General features: G+C 34.7%; 1 protein-coding gene and 1 non-coding gene across 4 annotated transcripts in view; both read left to right on the top strand.

Moving 5' to 3' along the window:
• The window catches only part of uif (sushi, von Willebrand factor type A, EGF and pentraxin domain-containing protein uif), a 118,764-nt gene that overhangs the window by 5,780 nt on the left and 90,040 nt on the right, over positions 1-22,944 (top strand). The gene's annotated exons all lie outside the window — the stretch shown is intronic.
• TRNAR-ACG (transfer RNA arginine (anticodon ACG)) lies at positions 6,284-6,356 on the top strand. Its single transcript has one exon. It is a non-coding gene; the product is annotated as a tRNA-Arg (tRNA).

Genomic DNA, 22,944 nt, shown 5'->3' with positions numbered 1-22,944 from the left:
ATCATGATAATTACAAAAGACTTATGTAATTGAATTGCTTGCTATCATAATCTTTCACCAATTCTAAATTGAATTTCTTAAAAATGAAAAAAACAATGTTGAAACATTGCGGAAGGACTTCAGGTTTCTACTACTATGTAATAGGTACGAGTTTTTAATTTAATAAAATATGTACAAAACTAGCTTCTGCTTGCGGCTTCGCCTGCGTGACCTACAGGAACAAATGGCATTTTTTTTCAGAAACAAACATTATAACATCAGGACACGCACGCTGCACCACCACCGAATAACACATATAACCTTCCAACCCCCATTTCATCCCTTTAAGGGGGGGGATTTTCTCATAGTCATTTCTTAGCTGACACCTAACCTCAAGAAAAAACCTACTTTCCAAATTTCAAGTTAATAATATCAATGATTAAAACTGTCCTATACAAACTTTCATCCCCAATTTTACCACCCTTATCGGCGAATTTTCAAAAAATCCTGAAATACGTATTTGTTCATTTGTGACTAAAAACCCACATACCTATTTTAATGCAAATAACTTGAAAAATGACGGACTTTCATACAAACTTCCATCCCCCATTTAACCCACTACGGGGTGGAATTTCGAAAAATCCTTTCTTACTGGATACCTACTCTTTACAAAGAATAGACCCTCCAAATTTCATGTCTTTAGGACCAGCGGTTTAGGCTGTGCGTTGATATATATGTCAGTCAATCAGTCAGTCAGGACTTTGAATTTTATATATATATATATATATATATATATATATATGATTCATTTTCATCTATATATATATATATATATATATAGATGAAAATGAATCGAAACTAGCCACGTGGTTGCTTCGTATTAAATGCGTATTGACGACATAATAATATATAACGTAATAAAATATAATATAATATATGTATATAGCATTTTTAATCTATTGAATTTTTTAATGCTAGATAGGTATGTAGTCGAATATGAAGGTCGCTTAAACTTAGTTATAACTTATAGTAAACATACTACATATGAAGGTACTCAGCAGGTAGGTATATTCAGCAAATAAATTATATTGTTCTTCTTCTTCTTTATTGTGCTAGAGGTGCTAATATTACGTGAGTCATCAAAATTATAATTTGTAACTTGTATGTGACTCTTCATGAAAATAGCTTAACCTTTGCTATCCATTATTAAAGAACCACTATAATCGAGCATGCAAGAATCAAGAATTTGTTTGTTTAGCTTACATAACAGTGTGAATTGTGAATACCGTAAAATAAAACATCTGTCGAAGATGTGCTCGACGCAAACGGTTATCGAGTCCGTTAGTGCTAACTGCTAAGGAGGTCATGCGCTGCGCCTGCGTCGTCGGCTTGACGTCGCGTGCGTAGGTACCACTTGTTCAAGTAGGTATTAGGTGGTTGCTGAAATAGTGATAAATGCTTGCAATCCCACATGCGAAGTGGGCAACAAGGTCGTTCAATTAACTTTAGTATAATTCAATTAATATCTATTCGTGAATCGTGTCGTTATCTATAATAATATGAATATGACTTGCTCGAAACGAAACTCCTGAAATTAACTTGAAAAGCAGATTACTTGTCACGTAGGTACACGTACCCGACAGGTCGAGATGGCGATCGGGGTATGAGACGGGGGACGGCCCGCACACCCGTCACCCGCGCTATCCCGCACAGGGTTAGTGCGGGGGCTGTGCGGATGTGCGAGGCGTCCTCACCCCGATTGCCATCTCAACCTGTCGCGTACTATACCTGTTTTTTGTGGAACATCGACAGGGTTGTTATGAAGACACATACCGTGCACACAACCCTTATCTCCATACACATACATACACACAGCTAGTAATTTAGGTACTATTTTATATCCAGGAAAATTAAAGAGTTCTTAAAGAGTTCTAATGAGATTTTAAAAACCTAAATCCACGCAAATGAAATCGTGAGTCTCATCTACATGGTACAGATGCTAGCTTCCCGGACACTATTTATATAAGGCTGCTTTTATCGCGGAAAATTGTAGAGTTTTCACGGGCTTTTTAAAAATGAAATCCACCCGGCCGAAATCGCAGGTATTGGCGCTAATTCTGTTGTACCCTAACCTAAACCTAAACTAAATTTTAGATTCTTTAATTTTAGGATTTCTATTTCTAAGCTGCATTCGCAATTTTGCTTCAACTAAATTTAAACATCCTAAATGGCCGTCTAAAATGACGTTTGAATTGAATAGTAAGTGTTGCTATTTAAGATAACAAGAACTGCACTAAATTTGTGTTTGATTTTCCCCTTTAATCTTAAAACTATTTTTTGCGAAAAATATCGAACGATGTTACTTGAAATACAAAAATAATAACTTTACTTGATTTATTTAGGTCGAATCACAATAAAAGTGTCGAAAATTGAAGTTTTGTTCATTTTATCGTGTGAAGTAGGCTTAAGTCTTTGATCAAAAGTGCTAGAACCCAGAGCCGTAAAACCAGTTAGAAAACTGATCTATTATTTTTGTTGCAAATATAATTTCTAACCTAATTTCTTTATGTTTTGTGGTTAAAGAATCTTAGTTTTTGTTACAAAACTTTGTGAAAATAGTGGTTATGTGCATAAAATAGATAAAAGCAAAGAATTTTGCTTGGAATCTTACCTACCTACCTTACCTCGAAATCACCGAGGTACCTAATTGTCAAACTCTTGCTAATAAGGAAATCAATGCAAACAGATGAAAAGCAATCATTCTAAATAACTGACTGCCACAGAGTACATTGAATATACAGGTAAAGGAATATACAGCGAGGAAGTTCTGAAACTTGGCGGTATACTTACAAATCTGGCGTGTATGGACGTGGAACGAGGTATCCATGAATTCTGCTATGAATTCAACAAACTAAGGCGGTAATGTGATTTAAGGCATGAAAGTACTTACAAGATCAAGATTGAATGTATATACCTACGTGTATAATAATAATAATAACAGGTAACAGCTGGTATCATCATAATGATCAACTCATTGCCAGCTCACCTCTCAAAATGAGAAGAGTATGGCCATAGTCCACAGATTGACAGACTTCACACACCTTGGAGAACACTATGGAGAACTCCCAGGCATGTAGGTTTCCTCACAATGTTTTCCTTCATGGTTAAAGAAAGTGATACTTAATTGCTTATTAAACAGCTAGTACATATTATAATATAGCAGAAAATGGAAGTGTAGCATACCTATATAAAAATAATAATTACAGGCGACAGTTAGTATCATCACACGATCAACTAATTGCCGGCTCACTACTGAGCAGGGGTCTCCTCTCAAAACGGGAAGTTTGGCCATAGTCCACCACTCTGGCCGAGTGCAGATTGACAGATTTCACACACCTTTGAGAACACTATGGAGAACTCTCAGGCATGTATGTTTCCTCACAATGGTTTGGTTCACCGTTAAAGAAAGTGATGCTTAATTGCATAGAAAACAGCTAGTATGCATAGCAAAAAATTGAAGTGTAGCATACATTAGACCTTTGAACACATCATCATAACAAACTTTCAACGTTGATAATTTTTATTTCAGCCCATTTCATGAAACCAAGTATAAGGAGTCTGCGAGTTAAAAAGATGTCCCGTCCGTCACTCATCTACCAAAAATGAACAGTTGTTTTCTAAACTTAATTTTTATTTAAATGTTATTGAAATAAATAATTATTATGTACAGTACAGAATGAAACATTTGTTTATTATTTTATTATTTTATTTAATAAAAGTAATTGTTAATCATCTGATTGAAGTTTTCTTGCTTTTGTTAGGAAATTCTTGCCTCCATCATACTGAGCAGCTGTAGTATGACTAAGTTGTACTACTACTACTACCTGAAAATGAAATTTATAATCTATAGGTATAAATAGTTCAAAATTAGTTTTCAGTCCCTATTTATATCAATTTCAATGCAGACTTCGCCATAACAATTATAAAAACATTTTTTGAGGTTTGCATATTCTTTGGCTTAAATCTATAGAGTACCTATACTTTGACTAGACAGCTCAGACTAGACATAGTTAAAACATAATACTTTAAGCATATATGTGTAGAGAGCATACTTTGACTTTGCTCTGACTTAAGTTTCGGTTAAAACGAGACAGATTTATGCCAATGATATAACTCTGTCTCTTTTATCAGTATCTTAAGTCTATGCAAAGTCAGAGATCTATAGATTTCAAACTAAATAAAGGTTGAGTCTATAGATTTCTGTATTAATTTTTAGAATTATAGGTATGTGTAGAAAACTTTAGTCAGCTAGTTTTCAATAAAATAGATCTAGAAAAGATAAAAGAAATCAAATTATTTTTTGACGTTATTTCTCTTCTAACTATGGGTTCCATACCTCAAAAGGAACCATTATAGGATCACTTTGTTGTCTGTCAAGAAACCCAAGGTCAACGGGAAGTACCCTATACTTCCCGTTGACCTAAAGGCAGGTAGCTAGGTCAGTACATCATCATCATCATTATCAATCCATCGCCGGGTCACTACTACTGAGCACGACCCACCTCTCAGAATAAGGTGTTTTGGCCAAAATGTAGCACACTGACCAAGTGCGGATTGGCAGACTTCACACATTTTTGAGGACGTTATGGAGAAGTCCTAGCTTTTCTCTCTCTCTTCTGTACATATTATGTAAATGTAAAAATATAAACTGACTGACTGACATCAGCATATAAGCTGCTGACTCCTGAGTCTAGTAATTTATTAAGCTGCTGAGTTTAAAAACTTGAGAATTTGCATGTAAGGAACGTTTACTTTAAGTAGGTATATAGACCACTACGACATAATTTTCAGATACTTACATAGGTACTTATTCCACCCGAACAAAGCTGGGGCAGGTACAACTCAGGCAGGTCAGCTAGTTAACCTGAAATGTGATACCCATATGGGTATGGGTATACCTATATAGGTAAACTCAACAAGATCCTATCATGATATGTTTAGGAATTACAAGATGTATCTACTAGGTACTTCTCAACTAAAACTTATCAGATGATTAAAGTGAACCCAGGCTAAGTCAGTTAGTTGTAGTTATCTATACTGTACTGTAGTTAGCAAGTACCTACTTATGCAGGTAATAGGTAGTCTTTCAAGCAGGTAGGTATCTACTGAGTTGAAAATAAAGAAGTAACTGGGTACTACTCAAGTACTTAGTTCAATACTAGGGGTATGTAAGTATAAGACATAACTAAATGTAAAATCTGTTAATTTAGCCTATAAATAAACCTTTAGGTGAACTCATTAAGATTTTAGAACTTAAACTTTATTATAAGTACCTACTCTACCACCACACTTATTCTGCTTTATTTTTGATATGTTTAGCAATAAGTAGTAGGTAGTAGGAATTAATCTCATTGATAATGATAACAAGGCATCAAGTTTTACCTTGGCATACCTAATTAGCAAAGATTTTGTTAACACTAATATTTAGGTAGCTACCTATGCAAGTTTTTGTCTCTGGGTATGTTCCTTTATGCATCTAACCTAGTTGGGCACAGAGATTTTTCACAAGGACACATACTAGTGAAGGATATACTTATAGGCTACTTTTATTAGGTAGGTAGGTAAGCTAAGTACCTACAGAAAAGTATCCTAGTCCCACAGGATTTTCGAACAACTGCCACTTGCTAGTTAAGAAATAAGGAGACTTAAGGATCTTAGGTTTGCCTTGCTGAAGCCGCCAGGATGTCTGTGGAGGTGTCTGATACTCTTAGACAACAAAGTAGATAACCAACCTAATTATTTTTGCGAATTAACGACGAGCCAGAGAAACCACGTATATTTCCATTTTATAAAGTTTAAATTAAATTAAAACACTTAAAAGACACTTTTTTTATCTTAAATATAACAATTCTAAACTCAAATAAAAATATTTCTTTCAAAACACGTCCATTTTGCCATTTAAGCAGACTCTTTAAATTTAGTGGGCACCTCGCGAGGTCCACTCTAATTTTAGAAAATTTTAGGTTGACGTTTCTTAATTTAGGCATTTAGTTCGTGCAACAGAATAACTTTTGCTCTTTAAAATCTAAATTGAATAGTTTAGTGCTGTCAAATTCAATTTTAGGTTAGACCTGTCATTTAAGTGGGTTTTCAGAATAACACACCTTTCTAAGTCTAATATTAGACATTTTAAAATTAGAAAACCGCCTAGAGAATCGGCCCCATTGTCATACTTTCGCAATGTTAGCACCATTCTTAAATAAGTACATTTATATAGTTACACAATTTCAACAAATGACTCAACGGTCCTGTGGCGCAACGGATAACGCGTCTGACTACGGATCAGAAGATTCCAGGTTCGAATCCTGGCAGGATCGCAACTTATTTTTTCCAAGAAAAAATGTTTTACTTTTTTTATTTTTTTTCTCATTTTAAACGACTTTTTTAATGTATCAAAAAGCCGATTTATAACTCTATTGCCCTACTATGATGTTTTGACAGTTTTTTTACTTATTGCAAAGGAATGTAAAATGTATAGGTAGGTACGTCAGATCATTTGGTGATTGTAAAAACAGCCCTAAGCCGTTAAACAGGCGACAGTTAAGTACAACGCAAATTAAACATCCTCGACTCAATCCTCACACGCCGCGGAATCACAAAGTGCACTAATGAATAATCTAGGAGGATTTTCAACTTCCCAACACTTCAACCAACAACTAGGACAATTTCTAATCCAGCACATGCACTCTAACTCCATACACTAAGACTTATTTTCGCAAGTCATCGCAGACACTACGCAAGTTTACTGCGGCATCTAAGGTATCTGGCACGGAATAAATTCACTCGTCTAACTGGTTTCTTGAGTAGGCACCTATTTAAAATTTTAAAAGTGGATTTGTGAATTTAAAGGATGGGCATGTTCGTGCTAAAATGTGGTTGGCGTTAATATTATTTTATAAACGTTCTTCATAGGTACCTTTAGCAGTCTATCTAAATAAAATTATGACTATAATATTTTCTTGTGGGCTATATCTACGGTTGATTTAGTTATGATTATGAACCATCAAATAATATATATAAAAACCGGCCAAGTGCGAGTCAGACTCGCGCACTGAGGGTTCCGTACTACAGTCGTATTTTTTCGACATTTTGCACGATAAATTAAAAACTATTATAACAGCTATTGTACCTACCTACGCATAAAAATAAATATAAATCTGTTTTAGAATGAAAAGGTAGGTATAAGCCCTTTCATAATGATACCCCACTTGGTATATTAATCTTACTTTAAAAGTTGTAAATACCTACTAATTATTTGTTCATGAACACATTTTAATTTTTTTTGTGATGTAACCACAAATTCACAGTTTTCGGTTTTTTTCCCCTTACTTATGCTATAGTCATAGATATTACATTGAATTCTAAAAATATTACATTGAATAATTAATATTTATTGAATAGTTTCTGCCCTATATGTAGATAATATTTAGCCATTCCTTTTATTTAATTTTTTACACTCCTTTTTATGGCATTCGCTAGAAATGTTGGCAGTTGTATTTTAAACAGCTTTTTAATCTATGTATTTATTTACACAAACAAATAAAATCAAAGTGCTTGTCTATAATTTAGTAATAATTGCTTTTTATTAAGTTTGTTACAAATTATAATTAATTACACGTCATACGTCACTATAATTAATTACACGTTTTCAAAACCCAACCACTATTAAATTTTATAGAAGTCTATATTTTTGTACCTTCAAAAAACGTAATCCAATTTTCACGGAAAATCTGCGGACATTTCGAGATTAAAATTAATCCCGACTACTTTTAATCCCGAAAACAAAGATTTCTAAGTATAGGGTATTAGGCTAATTCTACGCGAATAAAGAACACGGACAAAAAGCACCTGTATAAAGTATCGAAAAAGCTCCAAATTATATTTGCATATTGTGCCTACATCAATCCGCCAAAGCTGACAATCAGTAAACCCTTACAAATCTTCCAAAAATATTTGAACAACCGCTGAGCGTCAATGTTTTGCAACGGATGTTTACACGTCTGATTTATTAAAATAGCTTTCCGGAAAAGGATTAAAATCACCATTTTTTGTTACGTTTTTACAATTACAAACATATTGTGCAAATGTTTATCACATACCTACCATAAAATTTTAATTGCTGAATTCGCCGTTATTCTTCGAATCTTCATATTATTGATTGTAGGTAGATAATTTTATAATTTTAGTTTACGATTTTCTTTCTTGTCATGGAACCACACACAAGAGTGTGAAAATAACCTATTCCAAGATGATTCTAAGACTGCGGAAACACCTTTAAGTTTAACTCAGGTAAGTAGCTTACATGACTAAGTTACGACTTTACTGATGTAAACACTCTTATAAGTACACTAGCTGATGTCCGCGACTTCATACGCGTGGATTTAGGTTTATAAAATCCCGTGGAAACTCTTTGATTTTCCGGGATAAAAAGTAGCCTATGTCACTCTCCCAGGTCTTAAACTTTACCCATGCAAAAAATCACGTCGATCCGTTGCTCCGTTGCAACGTGATTGAAGGACAAACCAACAAACCAATAAAACAGCAAAGAAACACACTTTCGCATTTATAATAGGGGTCGTGATTTCCTTAGTTTTGTTGTCAATTAATTAGGTAACATACGTAAGCTACTTACGTGAGTAATACTTGCAGATGTAGTCGCCTTATAATATTACATTCCTACGGGATAAATATTGTAATTAACTTAAATTCTTGGGGTCGTGTGATGGTGATGGTGGGGAATGAAGGAAAGACATCAACCGTTTAGTAACGATCCACCGCGCCGGTCTCACCATTTCACCTACATTCACCCTGATTTGCATTCGACCCATACGCATTTAGGCAGCACCAAGGAATTTCTCTATAACGGTTTGCTGGCCTATCATATTCATGTCACAAAACTATGGCAGACCCATAAAACTTATGTTTTGTAGTACTACATAGAGGTCGTTAGATGTTTTATTACTACAGACTGTAGCAAAAAACGGATTAAAATCCAAACGTAAGCAGGTAATTATTGTCAAACTAACTTATGCTCGCGACTACGCCCGAGTGGACTACACAAATTTCAAACTCCTATTTCACTCCCTTAAGAGTTGAATTTTCAAAAATCCTTTCTTAGCGGATGCCTACAACATAATAGCTATCTGCATGCTATACAGCCCGATCCGTCCAGTAGTTTGAGCTGTGCGTTGATGGATCAGTCAGACAATCAGTCACCTTTTCCTTTTATATGTTTAGATAATAAAATTGAATGTTATCCATATTATAAATACGAAAGTGTATCTATGTGTCTGCCAGCTTTCCACAGCCCATCCGTTTATCCGATTTTGACGAAATTTGGTACAGAATAACTTACATCTCGGAAATGGACATAGACTACTTTTGGTACTTTGGACACGGGATTCTTAAAAAGACCTAAATCCACGTGAACGAAGTTGCGGGCATCATCTATTTAGTACCGAGATAGCTTGCATTCCAAATACGGATTTAGACTACATTTTATCCCGGAAATCGAATTCCCGTGGGATTTTTAAAATTCCAAAATCCACGCGGACAAAGTCGCGGGCATCATCCAGTAAGTTATAAAGTTGTTCCTAGAGAAGCTTAACTTAGGAATTCTATAAGAGCATCAAGAAAATGTAAATGGATTTGTTTTTGTCCCTTTATTTTAAGCTCGTAAGCCCAAGCCGTCTGGGATGCTCTCGAGTCGAGTCGCGACGAGTGTAAAAATAAAACTTCAAAATAGAACCGATCCAGTGAACTAGTTCAGATCAAAATACAGAATAGGAAGTAGGTACCTATCAGTGGATTGGTCGGGTTTTTATTCATACATAGATGGTGTAGTATAGCCTCCTTCGACTCCCTTCACTTGTATGACCTTGCCTCCACGCAAGGCTCGCTGTCGTTCACCTCGCAGGAATGTGACCAATAATGCAGCTTTGTTGACAACTGTAGATAAATAATTGTATGAGTATGTGCCTTATAGCTTGGTTAGCAATACCTGTAGGACTATAGGTACCTAATCAATATGATAAGACTGTATAATATATATCAACTAGTGTGGACACCTATAAAATATCTGCCCAATAATCCAAACTAAATTAATATCACAAAATATGCGAAAGTATGTCTATCCGTCTGTCTGTATGATTGTCTGTTTTGATTTTAATGAAATTTGGACAGAGACAGCTTACAGGAAGCTACTTTTTAACCCGAAAAATCAAAGAGTTCCAACAGAATTTTTAGAAAACCTAAATCCACGTGGATAAACTTGCAGGCATCATCTATCTACGTGGTACAGAATGCTACTTTATTACCGGAAAATCAAATAGTTCCCACGGGATTTTTAAAAACCTAAATCTACGCGGATGACGTCACGGGTATCATCAAATCTAAATATATAAAATGAAAAGGTGACTGACTGACTGATCAAACGCACAGCTCAAACTACTGGACGGATCAGGCTGGGCATGCAGATAGCTATTATGACGCAGGCATTCGCTAAGAAAGGATATTTGAAAATTCAACTCCTAAGGGGGTGAAATAGGGGTTTGATTGTAGTTCACGCGAACGAAGTCGCGAGCATAAGAGGTAATATTATACGGATTGCCTTGGATGGTCTGAAACTGTACCTTGGTTGATAAGAACTATAGAAAATAAATTAGAATCCTTTAATTTATTACCATGTTTAAACTTATACTGCGTTATACAAGACTAATAATAAAATTAAATGCTATCATCGTTCGCCAAACTTTCTATGTTAATAATTTATTCGTAATTTATCGATACAGGTTGAGCTTCACTTCTGATTTGTAACTCTACAGTCTACAGTTCCCAAGAGCGGAACTTCGCCAGTAGGTAATAATCGTCTAATCGAGCTTGAAGACGACCAAATCTTCGATAACTTGAGTCTACTTGAATAGATTAATGGAGATTAACTAAACGGTCTTATATTGTACTACGAGTAGATGATGCCCGCGACTTCGTCCGCGTGGAGGTTCTTTAAAAATCCTGTGGGAACGCTTTTATTTTCCAAGATAAAAAGTAGCCTATGTCCTTCCCCAGAATGTAAGCTTACTTTTTTTTTAAAGAATATTAGCCATATTAAATGACTAATATTCCCCTTTCCTCTCCAATTAAGCGTCAGGCTTGTGCTAGGAGTAGGTACGACAATAGTGCAACGGGCGGGGTTTGAACCGTCGACCTTTCGGTTTTCAGTCCACTCCTATACCGGTTGAGCTATTGAGGCTCTGTACCAAATTTCATCAAAATCGGTTAAACCGTTGAGCCGTGAAAAGCTAGCAGACAGACAGGCAGGCACACTTTCGTATTTATAATTTTAGCATGGATTAGCTGACCCACTTTAATTTCACTGAGGTAGAATTTAAAAAATCATATTATTATTATCTAATGGTTTTCATTTTCTAATGTTTGTAAAGAAATTCTAGGTCGATCAGTTTGAACTTCATTCATTTAAAGATAATTTAATTCATCATCATCATCATCAACCGATAGACGTCCACTGCTGGACATGGATCTCTTGTAGGGACTTCCATACGGTCTTGCGCCTCCCGGAATCCAGCGGCTCCCTGCGACTCGTCTGATGTCGTCCTTATACAAGTGGGGGCTTACCAATGCTGCGTCTTCCTTTACACAATGCAGATGTTACAAAAACAAACAAGGTACAGCCAAATCCAACCATTTAACCATTACTTGGTAAGGCTCTTGAATATTTAATCCCAGAGATTTTCAATTCTGATTTATTAAATCATGCTTTTCGGTAAACAATGCAGATGTTACAAAAACAAAAAAAGGTACAGCCAAATCATTTTGAAATTAACCATTACTTATAGGCTTTGATAAGGCTCTTGAATATTTAATCCCAGAGGTTTTCAATTGTGATTTATTAAATCATTATGTACAACGCTGTCGACCTTCGCTAGGAATGCCGCCGCCATATTGTTAAATGAACCGCCTCGCGCCTGTAGGTACCTACTTAATTACAAATAGGCTACTTGACAATTTTTTTAAGTTGGTCTTAAATGGTTAATATTTGTCCTATTATATCAAAAAAATTAACACTATATTTTTTTGCGCCCTAAAAACCGTAAAACTTTAATTTAAAAAAATATTTTTCTTAGACAGGTGAAAACACTGTCGGCCATGTTTGGCCGATAGATTATCTGTGCTCTGACGTCATGCATTTGTAAACAACAGTATAACCACAGGGTTATACGGTTTTACGGTTTTTAGGGCGCAAAAAAATATAGTGTTAATTTTTTTGATATAATAGGACAAATATTAACCATTTAAGACCAACTTAAAAAAATTGTCAAGTAGCCTATTGAGGAACAAACCTATTCATTTAACCTGTAGATAGTTTGGACTATTGATATTAGACAGAAACTAAACTCAGACTCAATTTTATTTAATGAAAGTTGATTTTTCACTCAACTCATATTGTTTAACAGAAATAAATTTGCCGTTCGATAGTGCATGTACTGGAAAAATAATCAATCAATCAATAAATTTATGCATCAGTAAAAGCTGCCATTTTATAATGATGCTTTATGGTATAAAAAAAAAACAGTAAAAGTTTTTTGATTTAAAAAATATTTAATGGGATCATCAAAATTATCCATACTTCCATACTAACATTATAAATGCGAAAGTGTGTCTGTCTGTCGGTCTGCTAACTTCTTACGGCCCACAGATTTTGACGTTTGGTACAGAGATAGGTACTACTTACTTTTTCTCGTGGCATATCAAATACATAGTTCCCACGGGATTTTTAAAAACCAAAAACAACGCGAACTAAGTTGCGGGCATCATCTTGTTCATGATAATGCTAAGGGTAACCTAAGTGATAATTGATAACTAGTTAAGCTAAGTTAAACCTAAAGCTAAAAGGGTTCTAAATACATCCTGGTCTGACAAGAAGCAGTTATTCTTTTTGTTGGTGATAAGTGATAACCATCTCATTATCTGTTCATCAATTTCACTTAGAACTACTTTTTTTATTAAAAAGAGCCGAAAATGTTACTTGTAAAAGACTAAGCTAAAAAATTGAGGCACGACCATTCAAGTACCTAAGCACCGTAGAGGATTCCTTGCCGTGCCTTGTATCCATAAGAAAGACAAATGCACTACTTTGTATTACAAATATTTTGGCTTAGAAGGCCTACGCAGGGGTGGACTTGATCATTTATAATGCAACTGTCTTGAATATTTTTCGACTCGTTTGTATTTTGTTCTTAACATCAACAAAAGTATCCTATACCGAGCTAATTAACATTGCATATTATTTTATTGAAACAAAAACGATTCGTGTCATTGAACGCCTCCAGAAGTGAGTATATAAAAGGCTTACACAATCCAAGTACTTACACGACAAGCTGGTTTTCATTGTGTACAATATACATAACAATAATCGACACTGTCTAATCACCTACCTCAAGTGCTCAAGGCGTTATTGCACAAAGTTATTCTTAACCTAGCCCACACCGCGGCGCTGCGCTGAAACCACATCATTAACTTCTATTGTTGTTATTATACTGTTTGACTCTTTATATTTTAATCTAAGATTTCTCTTTTACAGTGTCATTTGTTCCATCATTATTTTACTCAGAAACTAACGATACTATACTAACTAACGATAACTAAAGATATACAGGCTTTATCTCGAGCTACCGCCTACTTACTACGCGACAGGTTAAGATGACAATCGGAGTATGAGGCAGGGAGACGCACCGCACACCCATACGTCATCGGCGCTCGCCCGCACTGGGTTAGCGCGGTGGCTGTGCGGGTGTGCGGGGTGATCCCTCCCCGATTGCTATCTCGACCTGTCGCGTACTATGCTTACATTTAGTAAAATCGACAAACAACGACAATAGTGCTCTATAAATAATCTTTTTTATTCAGGCTCGAGGCAACCTCTAAAGACCATTGTTGGTTTGCTGTCACAATACACTATTAATTTTTTAGTCGATCACGTTCGATTTTTGGGTCAAGACGAGAGCAAATAAATCAAAACCAATTGCAAAGGTAACGCTTTCACGTAACAGTTATACCGGTTTGTACTTTGTAAAATGTAGGTAATGACATAATCCACGTATACCATAACTACCATACCATAGGTTTAGTAAATTCCCGATTTACCGTGGAGTGGAGATCTTATAATCTGTTCCGGCCAGAATTTAAAAATAAAACGAGACTCGTTGAATTTAACCTTTTTTAAACCACCTCAGTCGCCATTGTATAATTACGGATGAAAATAATTAATTAGTGATAAGTCTCGTAAGATCAAAAATTATAAAGAGTAATTACTTACTTATAGTAGATTAAATTATCACAATGTAGAGGTTAATTTTTTTTTAAGATTTTTCGAGCTCTTCGAAGATATTTTGGCTTAACAATATTATGGTCTAGCTTTTACCAGCGCCAGCGAGTGTATGTGATACGGGGATTTTTAAATTCCTGTAAAAACCCTTTGTTTCTCTATGGCTGCTAAAATTATTTTAGCTTTTTCGGAAACTATACCGGTTTTAGCAATTACGTACGTATCTCTTGCTTTAACAGTGTAGGAAACATCGTGAGGAGACTTGCATGCCTGAGAGTTCTCCATAATATTCTCAAAGGTGAATGAAGTCTGCCAATCCGCACTTGGCCATCGTGGTGGACTATGGCCAACCTTCCTTGGGCTGAAAGGAGACCCACTCAGTAGTGAGCCGGCAATGGTGACGATGATTTTGATATAACAGACAGATACTTCAATTTTACATCCATAGGTATAGAGAAAGATGTTTAGATTAGAGAACTTGCATTGAAGAAAATTATTTAACCAGTAAATAGCATAGGAGATAGTTCAAACAAATATTCTCACGTATGCTATATTATGGTAGCCACATCAACTGAAAACGTGACGCTCGTTTTTCTTACGTGACTTGCCCACAATACTCATTCTATTTAGCAAAATCAACATCTGTTCCTATTTGTTCCAATAATAAATATCTATGTGTATTGAAAGAAGAAGCTCTGGAAAAGATGGTATTTGTGGAGAAATGAAACGACATTATTTTGTACTAGCTTTTACCCGCTACTATGTCCGCGGTACTTACCTATATAATTCAAAACCTATGTTACTTTCTTTTTTTTATTGCAAGATAGGCTTGCGCTTGGCGACAATCATGCTTGCACTTGCCTTACTTCTGGAAAAAGTAGCTTTATAATGGTGAGAGATTTATTAAAATCGGTCCAATAGTCAGAGTTTATTGATTACAAAACAAACACATCTTTATAATATTAATATACCCACTCGTAACTAGTATATAGATATATTTGTAATCTTTCAATAGGAATAAGTGCCTGATAAAAGAAGAAATTGTGTAGAAATTATATAAGAAGAAATTATATTATTTCACGAACTATCTGCTTTAACTGTTTCTGACAAAAATTTGGCAGAGATATAGCATCCCAGGAAAGAACACTTTTTATCCCGGAAAATCAAAGGGTTCCAACGGAATTCTTAAAAAACCTAAATCCCGTGGTTGACTTCGGGGGCATCTATTTGATACAAAGATAGCATTCGGGAGGCGAAGATAGGCTTCTTTTAATCCCGAAAATCGAAGGGTTTGGTATTTTTAAAAACTTATTCTACGCGAACAAAGTCGTGGATATCATCTAGTATTGTTATAAAAATGATTTAAAAACATTTCGTATTAAGTACTTTTGTGATTCAAATAACAACGGCCCTCAATCTGTTGAATATTCCATAACACAATTTCAAAGCGTGAGTCAAACAGAAGCCCTAAAGATGGCAGTCCAAACGCGATGTTTGCTATTCCACTTTCGTCCATAAGCCATTGTCTGAATGTGGTCAGAATAATAAATCTCGTAGCAGAGCAAATGTGCTAAATATCCAACGATATCGCCGCTTTCCAGATGTACTCGAAACCGATGTTATTTTTCGTCATAGCTTAGCAGTTTATTGCTTCCTGAACAGCCAAATTCAGAACATTACTTAGTTGACGTTGCATAATCATCAGCTGGTTTCGTGAGAAAATATTTTGAGGAATATCGTAAATCGTAATATTGGTAATATTATTACGTATTCAGTAATGTTTAAATAGCTGTTATATCTTTATCGTAATACATTTGTTTTTATTGCCATACTCGTACCTACCAGAAATCCGCACTTTTACGAAATTACCCATATTATTTTCTCATAATAAAGTACCTAGTAAGGTACTTTATTATGAGAAAATAATATGGGTTTTTTTAAAAAGATTCCGACGAATTGAGAACCTCCTCCTTTTTTTGAAGTCGGTTAAAAATTAATTACTAGATGATTCGAGTTGAACAGTGTTCGATTTTCCGGGATAAAAGTAGTCTATGCCCGTCTTAAGGTTAAGGATGAATCTGAATGTAATAATAATGAATGAAATCGGTGAAACGGTGGGCCGTGAAAAGCTAGCAGATAGACCGACGGACAGATACACTTTCGCTTTTATAATATTATGTATGGGTTCAGTAATCTATATATATAAAAGGAAAAGGTGACTGACTGACTGACTGACTGACTGATCTATCAACGCACAGCTCAAACTACTGGACGGATCGGGCTGAAATTTGGCATGCAGATAGCTATTATGACGTAGGCATCCGCTAAGAAAGGATTTTTGAAAATTCAACTCCTAAGGGGGTGAAATAGGGTTTTGAAATTTTGTAGTCCACGCTGACGAAGTCGCGATCATAAGCTAGTGTTTATATATAGCTGTTATATCATTAACATGTACCTACATATTTTGATTACCTACCTACTAACCTACCAAAAGTCAGCACTTTTACGAAAATGAATTCGTGAGAGTACTAAATTATGACAATTTAAATATTTTTGTCTATTTTTAGCCATTTGATTCTATGATATCACTCAAGACATACTTAAATATTAAGAAATAGAAGCAGGTAAATATAGGAACGCGTTTCAATACGTGAGAAATCTTCATTAATAAAAATAACATCGCAACTCGCAATTTTATACCGTTTAATACTTGGCTGATGCTTGCCTATGCTTATGTCAGCGGAAGAATTGCAAGGTCATTTGCTGGTTAGTGCTTTGATCAGTTAGAAAAAATATTAGGTATTTTAGAGTGCATTGTCACATTTTTGGCTAACATTTCTTATGTAGGTACCTAATTCATACAAGAATCTCTACAAGCCAAAAAACAATTGAGGCTGCGAGCACCATCCTATGAAAAGGTGGATCTTTCGCTCGCCTACCTTATTGAACGAAAAGGTCAGAAAGTATAAATTATACACGCTAGTGTAGGCTTTATTGTTATGGGATAATAGCGATTATGGCATGAAGGTTATTAGTTACGTGACCTTTAGCGTGGGATGGACGGCATGACATTTATAAGTGACCTCTTCAGACAGATTTCATATATCTAATACTACTCGCTAAGAAGCAGTCTACGAAATGAACCTTTATACAAACGTTAATGAAACTATTATCTTAATGATACAATAACAGCGACAGAGTGAGATCATCAGAAATCCAATTTCTCTGTTATTTAGATGCGAAGCAACGAAGTAAGAGTGAAATATTTTTTGGAAGTTTTGTATGTGTTCGTAACCTTGTTCTTTTGTAACATTTCTCATTCTGAATGGAGACCCGTGCTCAGAAGTGGTTGATGATGATGATGATGTACCTATATCTTCGGCTGAGATATAAGTCCCGCAAATTGCTATTGCACTGGAACCATGTCTCATTAACGTATATTTAAGTAAAAATATACCATCAGCTCGAAATTTCAGTCTAGTTCTGACGTCTCTAAAATCCACCGGCGGCCACGCGCATTAGCAATTTGCGGAATTTATACACTTTAGCACTGACTTTGCAGACTTCTTCGCAGTCAGGTCATTTTTTATTTAATCATTAATTTTTATTTTGCGATACAACTCAAACGACTCAATGACTATGAACAAGATATGCAGCGTCTCGGTGAAGACGGAAAGTTCAAGGCAAAAGTTATTTTCCTTGAAAACGAGTTTTTTGTTAGTACCTACTGCATGTTGTACAGTCAGCCAAACAGACTATAGAAAATCTGTTTAAAACACCTAAACATAACTAGCGGGATTTTTCCCTATGATGGATTATCTATGTATATTTCATAAAATATTGATAATTGTAATTAAAGGAATTTTAATTGGTATACCTAGGTACCTAGTATACTCACTAAGGTTCCACTTCCTACTTAGTAAATTCTTAATCTAATAATTTAATATACCGATGTGTTCCTATTTCTTTTATTGCAAGTTTACAACAAATAAAAAATGACAATAATTATGTATCTTTTTTAAATAATAACATCACGTCGTTGTCGTTATGCTCAGGCAGGATCGAATATTTTAAATCCCTTAAAGAAATTTAATCTTTCCTACTTATTAAGTAAGATTCACAATGCATATTATTGTTATTTATAAGTAAACGTTAACCACGTTGCAGGTACCAAAATATACCTAAATATAATGTGGTCAGTGTGAAAAACCATGACTTCTAAATTATATTATAATGAGTCATTTCAGTTACGTCATCAATGTTTATTTATAACGCCTCGAATATAAAATATTATATCATCCGCCATTAAAGGTAGCAAAATGGCTTACCAAAGCAAAATTATATTATAATGATCTGCTCATTGTTATACGATTTTGCTTAGGTAAGAACCGTTAAATTTTATAAAGCTGACACGCAAAGGCATAATAAAAGGCATTTTTTTCTGGCGCTATATTTTTATAATTGAATTGAAGAATCTAAAAGCCATGTTTAAATAAGAGAAATAATAATTTAATCAAAGCATAATTTATTTCTAGAAAGATGAAAATATGAGATGAGGACATTGTTATCAAAACTCTATAGTGGTATTCCAAATTAATTAATTCATCCCTAACAGAATACAAATTCCACGAATGTAATGTTGTATGTATTTTATTTGCTAGGTAGATAAGGATGAATAATTTACGGAGAGCAAAACGTAATTTAAGAAATACCATCCAGACTAAAAATTGAAAACTTTCAAGTCAAAGCAAAGACGTAGACCGGCTGCAAAATAATTTTGTACTTACAAAGTAAACAATGAAGGTACTCAACAATAGTATTGTCCTCAAAACCAAAGCACTAGCTTTGGGCGACAGCGACAACTGAAATTAAGCACGAAAGTCCGCTAAACGTAAAAGTAAAGATCTTTCGCTTCAAAAAACAGGCTTCGTTTGGGCTGACTCGTTAGTGCCATTCAGCTAGCATCCGTGGACTTTAGAAAGGCCTTTTTGTACTCTTCTGTTGCTTTTATTAACGCCCTGTTCGTCCATCGGTGTGAGTAAATAGCAGATGTGTACTGTTTTTTCTGCAGCCTAATGAATGCCACGTTCATAAATTGCGACAAAAATGTAGCATACGACAAGGGAAAATTGTTAATTCGCAGAATAAAACCCCAACCGGTGCGCATTAACATAAAATATGGATGAAATACTCTTTTTAAAAAGCCAAAACATATTTTATATACCTTCATAATAATAAAAAAGCTTTTTACCATTCTTTTAGTAAAGTAGGCATCTACATAATTCGTCTGCATTTTGGTTTTGTTAATCTCCTTTTTAAGTTCCTAACTTTATATATTTTTTATACTATGTCTAAAAACTAGCTTGGCATTTTTAGCGATTACTTATATCATTTTATGATTAGGTATATTATGAATACATATTATATAATATTAATATGATTTTTAATGTGTTCTAGGAAGTGTATAAAGATAAGCTCTACATGATACAAAATATGCTTAATAAAGTCAATAGAACTCGAGGGCTATTTAAAAAATGTTTATCTATCCTTAACTTATACTTAAATAAAATTATTGTAAACGAAAATACGGGTTGTATCGGTGGGTGGTATCAATCGACATAAAATCAAATTCAGTTGATACTGGAGTTATTTGTAAAACATTTATTAATTAATCATTTTCTTACTAATAAAATGTGATCTGTCTCTGTCTGATCATCTCCACAATATCTGAAATTGCAGAAAAAGCAATTCAGAATATACCTAATAGGTACTCGAAGGATCGAGATAAGTAGTGTTAACACGAAACCCGTTTGCCTTCACGATACCCTACCTGAACGTTCAACGGTAGAATTTTAAACATATAACATAACATAGCTTTGCATTATATAGATTATATGCATATTATATAGCTAGGTATATGCAGATACCTACTGTTTTATGAATATATTTGAGTAGGTAAAGTATTGTTTTTTTATTTTATTTAGGACAATAAACTTAAAGCTACAGACATCTTATTTGCAGTGACAATAAGAATTTGCTCATAACAGTTAGATCGTTTTACTCAAATTATTAACAGTGTAATTAAATCGCCATTTTGAATTTATCCGCAGTATTCAGTACCCATATTATAAATGCGAAAGTGTGTTTGTTTGTTGGGGTATTGGTTTGTTGGTTTGTCCTTCAATCACGTCGCAATGGAGCAACCGATTGTGACATAGGCTACTTTTTATCCCGGAAAATCAAAGAGTTCCCATGGGATTTTTAAAAACTTAAATCTACGCGGACGAAGTCGCGGGCATCAGCTAGTCCCCTGTAAAGGTTAAATCAATAACATTCCTGTAGGTATTTTTTGCAATTTGTAATTATCTACCTATTCAAGAACAAAAACGAAGGAAAACATAATGAGGAAACCTGCATGCCTGAGAGTTCTTTATAATGTTCTCAAAGGTGTGTGAAGTCTACCAATCCACACATGGCCAGCGTGGTAGACTATGGCCATAACCCTTCTCACTCTGAGAGGAGACCCGTGCTCTGTAGTGAGCCGGTGATGGGTTGATCATGATGATGATGATTCAACAACAGTAGGTATCTTAAATCTGAATACACAAGTATTCCGATTCCAGGACAAAAGGAGACAGTTACAAAAATTACCACAGAAAATATTTAGTAAGTAGGTAAATACAATATTTCCAAAAGTCGTGATTATTCATTCACGGATATTAAAGTCCTGATGATTCACCGGTAAAGCATGATGGCACTGGGCAGGTAGATTTTTTTTTAAAGAATACAACGCTACACCCAAAAAATATCCGTGCCGACGTTTCCCAACCGGGTTGTATTACAATTATTTATTATTATTGACTTTGTGGAGAAGTTATAATTATATTCTTTTATATTTTAGTACTTAGGTACTAAAATATAAACGAATAATAGGTACTTTAAAAAGGTGCGTAAAAGTTTTTTTAAGTTACACACGCTAATTTATCAAAAAAGTAAAAGTGAAAATGTTAAGCTCTGCTCCTTAAGAATTTGGATTTATCTTGTCATGCTCTACCGTCATTATAAACATTAAACTATGACCTTTATAAACCAAACAAAAGTACAATCTCCTACAAATACCACATCTATGACTAAGCAGCATACCTGCCTAATATTCATTTATTTTATTGACATGAGTCATTACAAAATGTATTTAATTAATTCTACAAGTGATATAAGCATCCAGCCAATGAACAGACTCATTAGGATGTAGTCATAGTTAAGATTTCCTAGAGCTACAAAAATAATAGTGGCGTTTATATAGAGAGAGCCAGCGCGTGCGAGACCTTCGTTATTTTATAAAAGCTGAGTTTATCTGCGTAATTGTCCCCAATAAAGGGAGGAACGATCAGTGACTACGAAGTTTAAATCATGGTGGCTATGGGAGATAATAGGTAATAAAGGTATAAGGTAATTTTTTTTTTTTTTTCAATAGAGAATAATATAAATATGATACCCTTATGTATCTATACAAATTGTGTACCTATGTATCGTCAGGGGCCGATTTTCTTGTCTTAAATCTCTAAACTAAACTTAATTAACAAGTCTAAATCTAGTGGTATCCTTTTCCGCAAGCAACATTATGACAGGGATAGCAATAGATTTAGACGTGTCATTTTAGTTTAGTTTTGAGATTGTGTACAAGAGAATAGGCCCCAATGTATATTTATAAATATATCACTGTTTATTTTCTATTGACGTAGCTGTAAGGAAACTGTGCCAATACGTAGGAAATGTTTAGTGTCATTCAACCTACTGTGGTGGCGTTTCACTTTTACCATAAAAATTCTATTCCGCAGTAGATACGCCTTGAACAGCAGGAAAATAAGTGGGAAAAGCGCTTATGTTAGAATAACGCGGATGTTGACACCATATGCTTTTATATGCGCAAAAACAGCTGATAAAATGTAATGGGGCCTTCAAGTCGAAATAATGGTATTCTATTAACATTTGCATCATGCAATAACCACTGGGTTGAAAATAGATTGAAAAATCAACCACTGCCTTGTTTCGAGGTCAGATTTATTTTAACTGTCAACTTGTTTACTTTAATTTTATTCAAAATAATAAATCTTATCCCGGTTTTTACGCAGTGAAGCCGAGGATGAAAAGCTAGGATCACAGTAATATCCAAGAATAGAGCAAAATTGGTCTATTCAATAAACATGATTTTGTCAAGTAATTTCACTTGAATAGAATAATAAACCCGGTCAAGTGCGAGTCGGATTCGCACACGAAGGGTTCCGTGCCATCGTACAAGAAATAACACTTTTTTTTCATGGACATTTTGAAATTTTTATTAGGTATTTGTTGTTGTAGACGGATAGCGGAAACTTAGTAAGATGGTCCCGCTGTACGGAACCCTAAAAAAGTGCAATTTAATCGTTGTTTACCATAATAAAAAAAATCCACAAAGAAAGTCGTTCAAAAGCGAAATATCTACTAATGCCAACATTATGCATAACTCAGAATGGTTGCGTTCTACTTGAATAATTTTTGACTACGACCCAAGTTTGGTCTATTTG

This window comes from Maniola hyperantus, chromosome 12 (genome assembly GCF_902806685.2).
Source record: "Maniola hyperantus chromosome 12, iAphHyp1.2, whole genome shotgun sequence".
NCBI lineage: Eukaryota > Metazoa > Arthropoda > Insecta > Lepidoptera > Nymphalidae > Maniola > Maniola hyperantus.
This window is presented reverse-complemented; position numbering and strand designations above follow the sequence as displayed.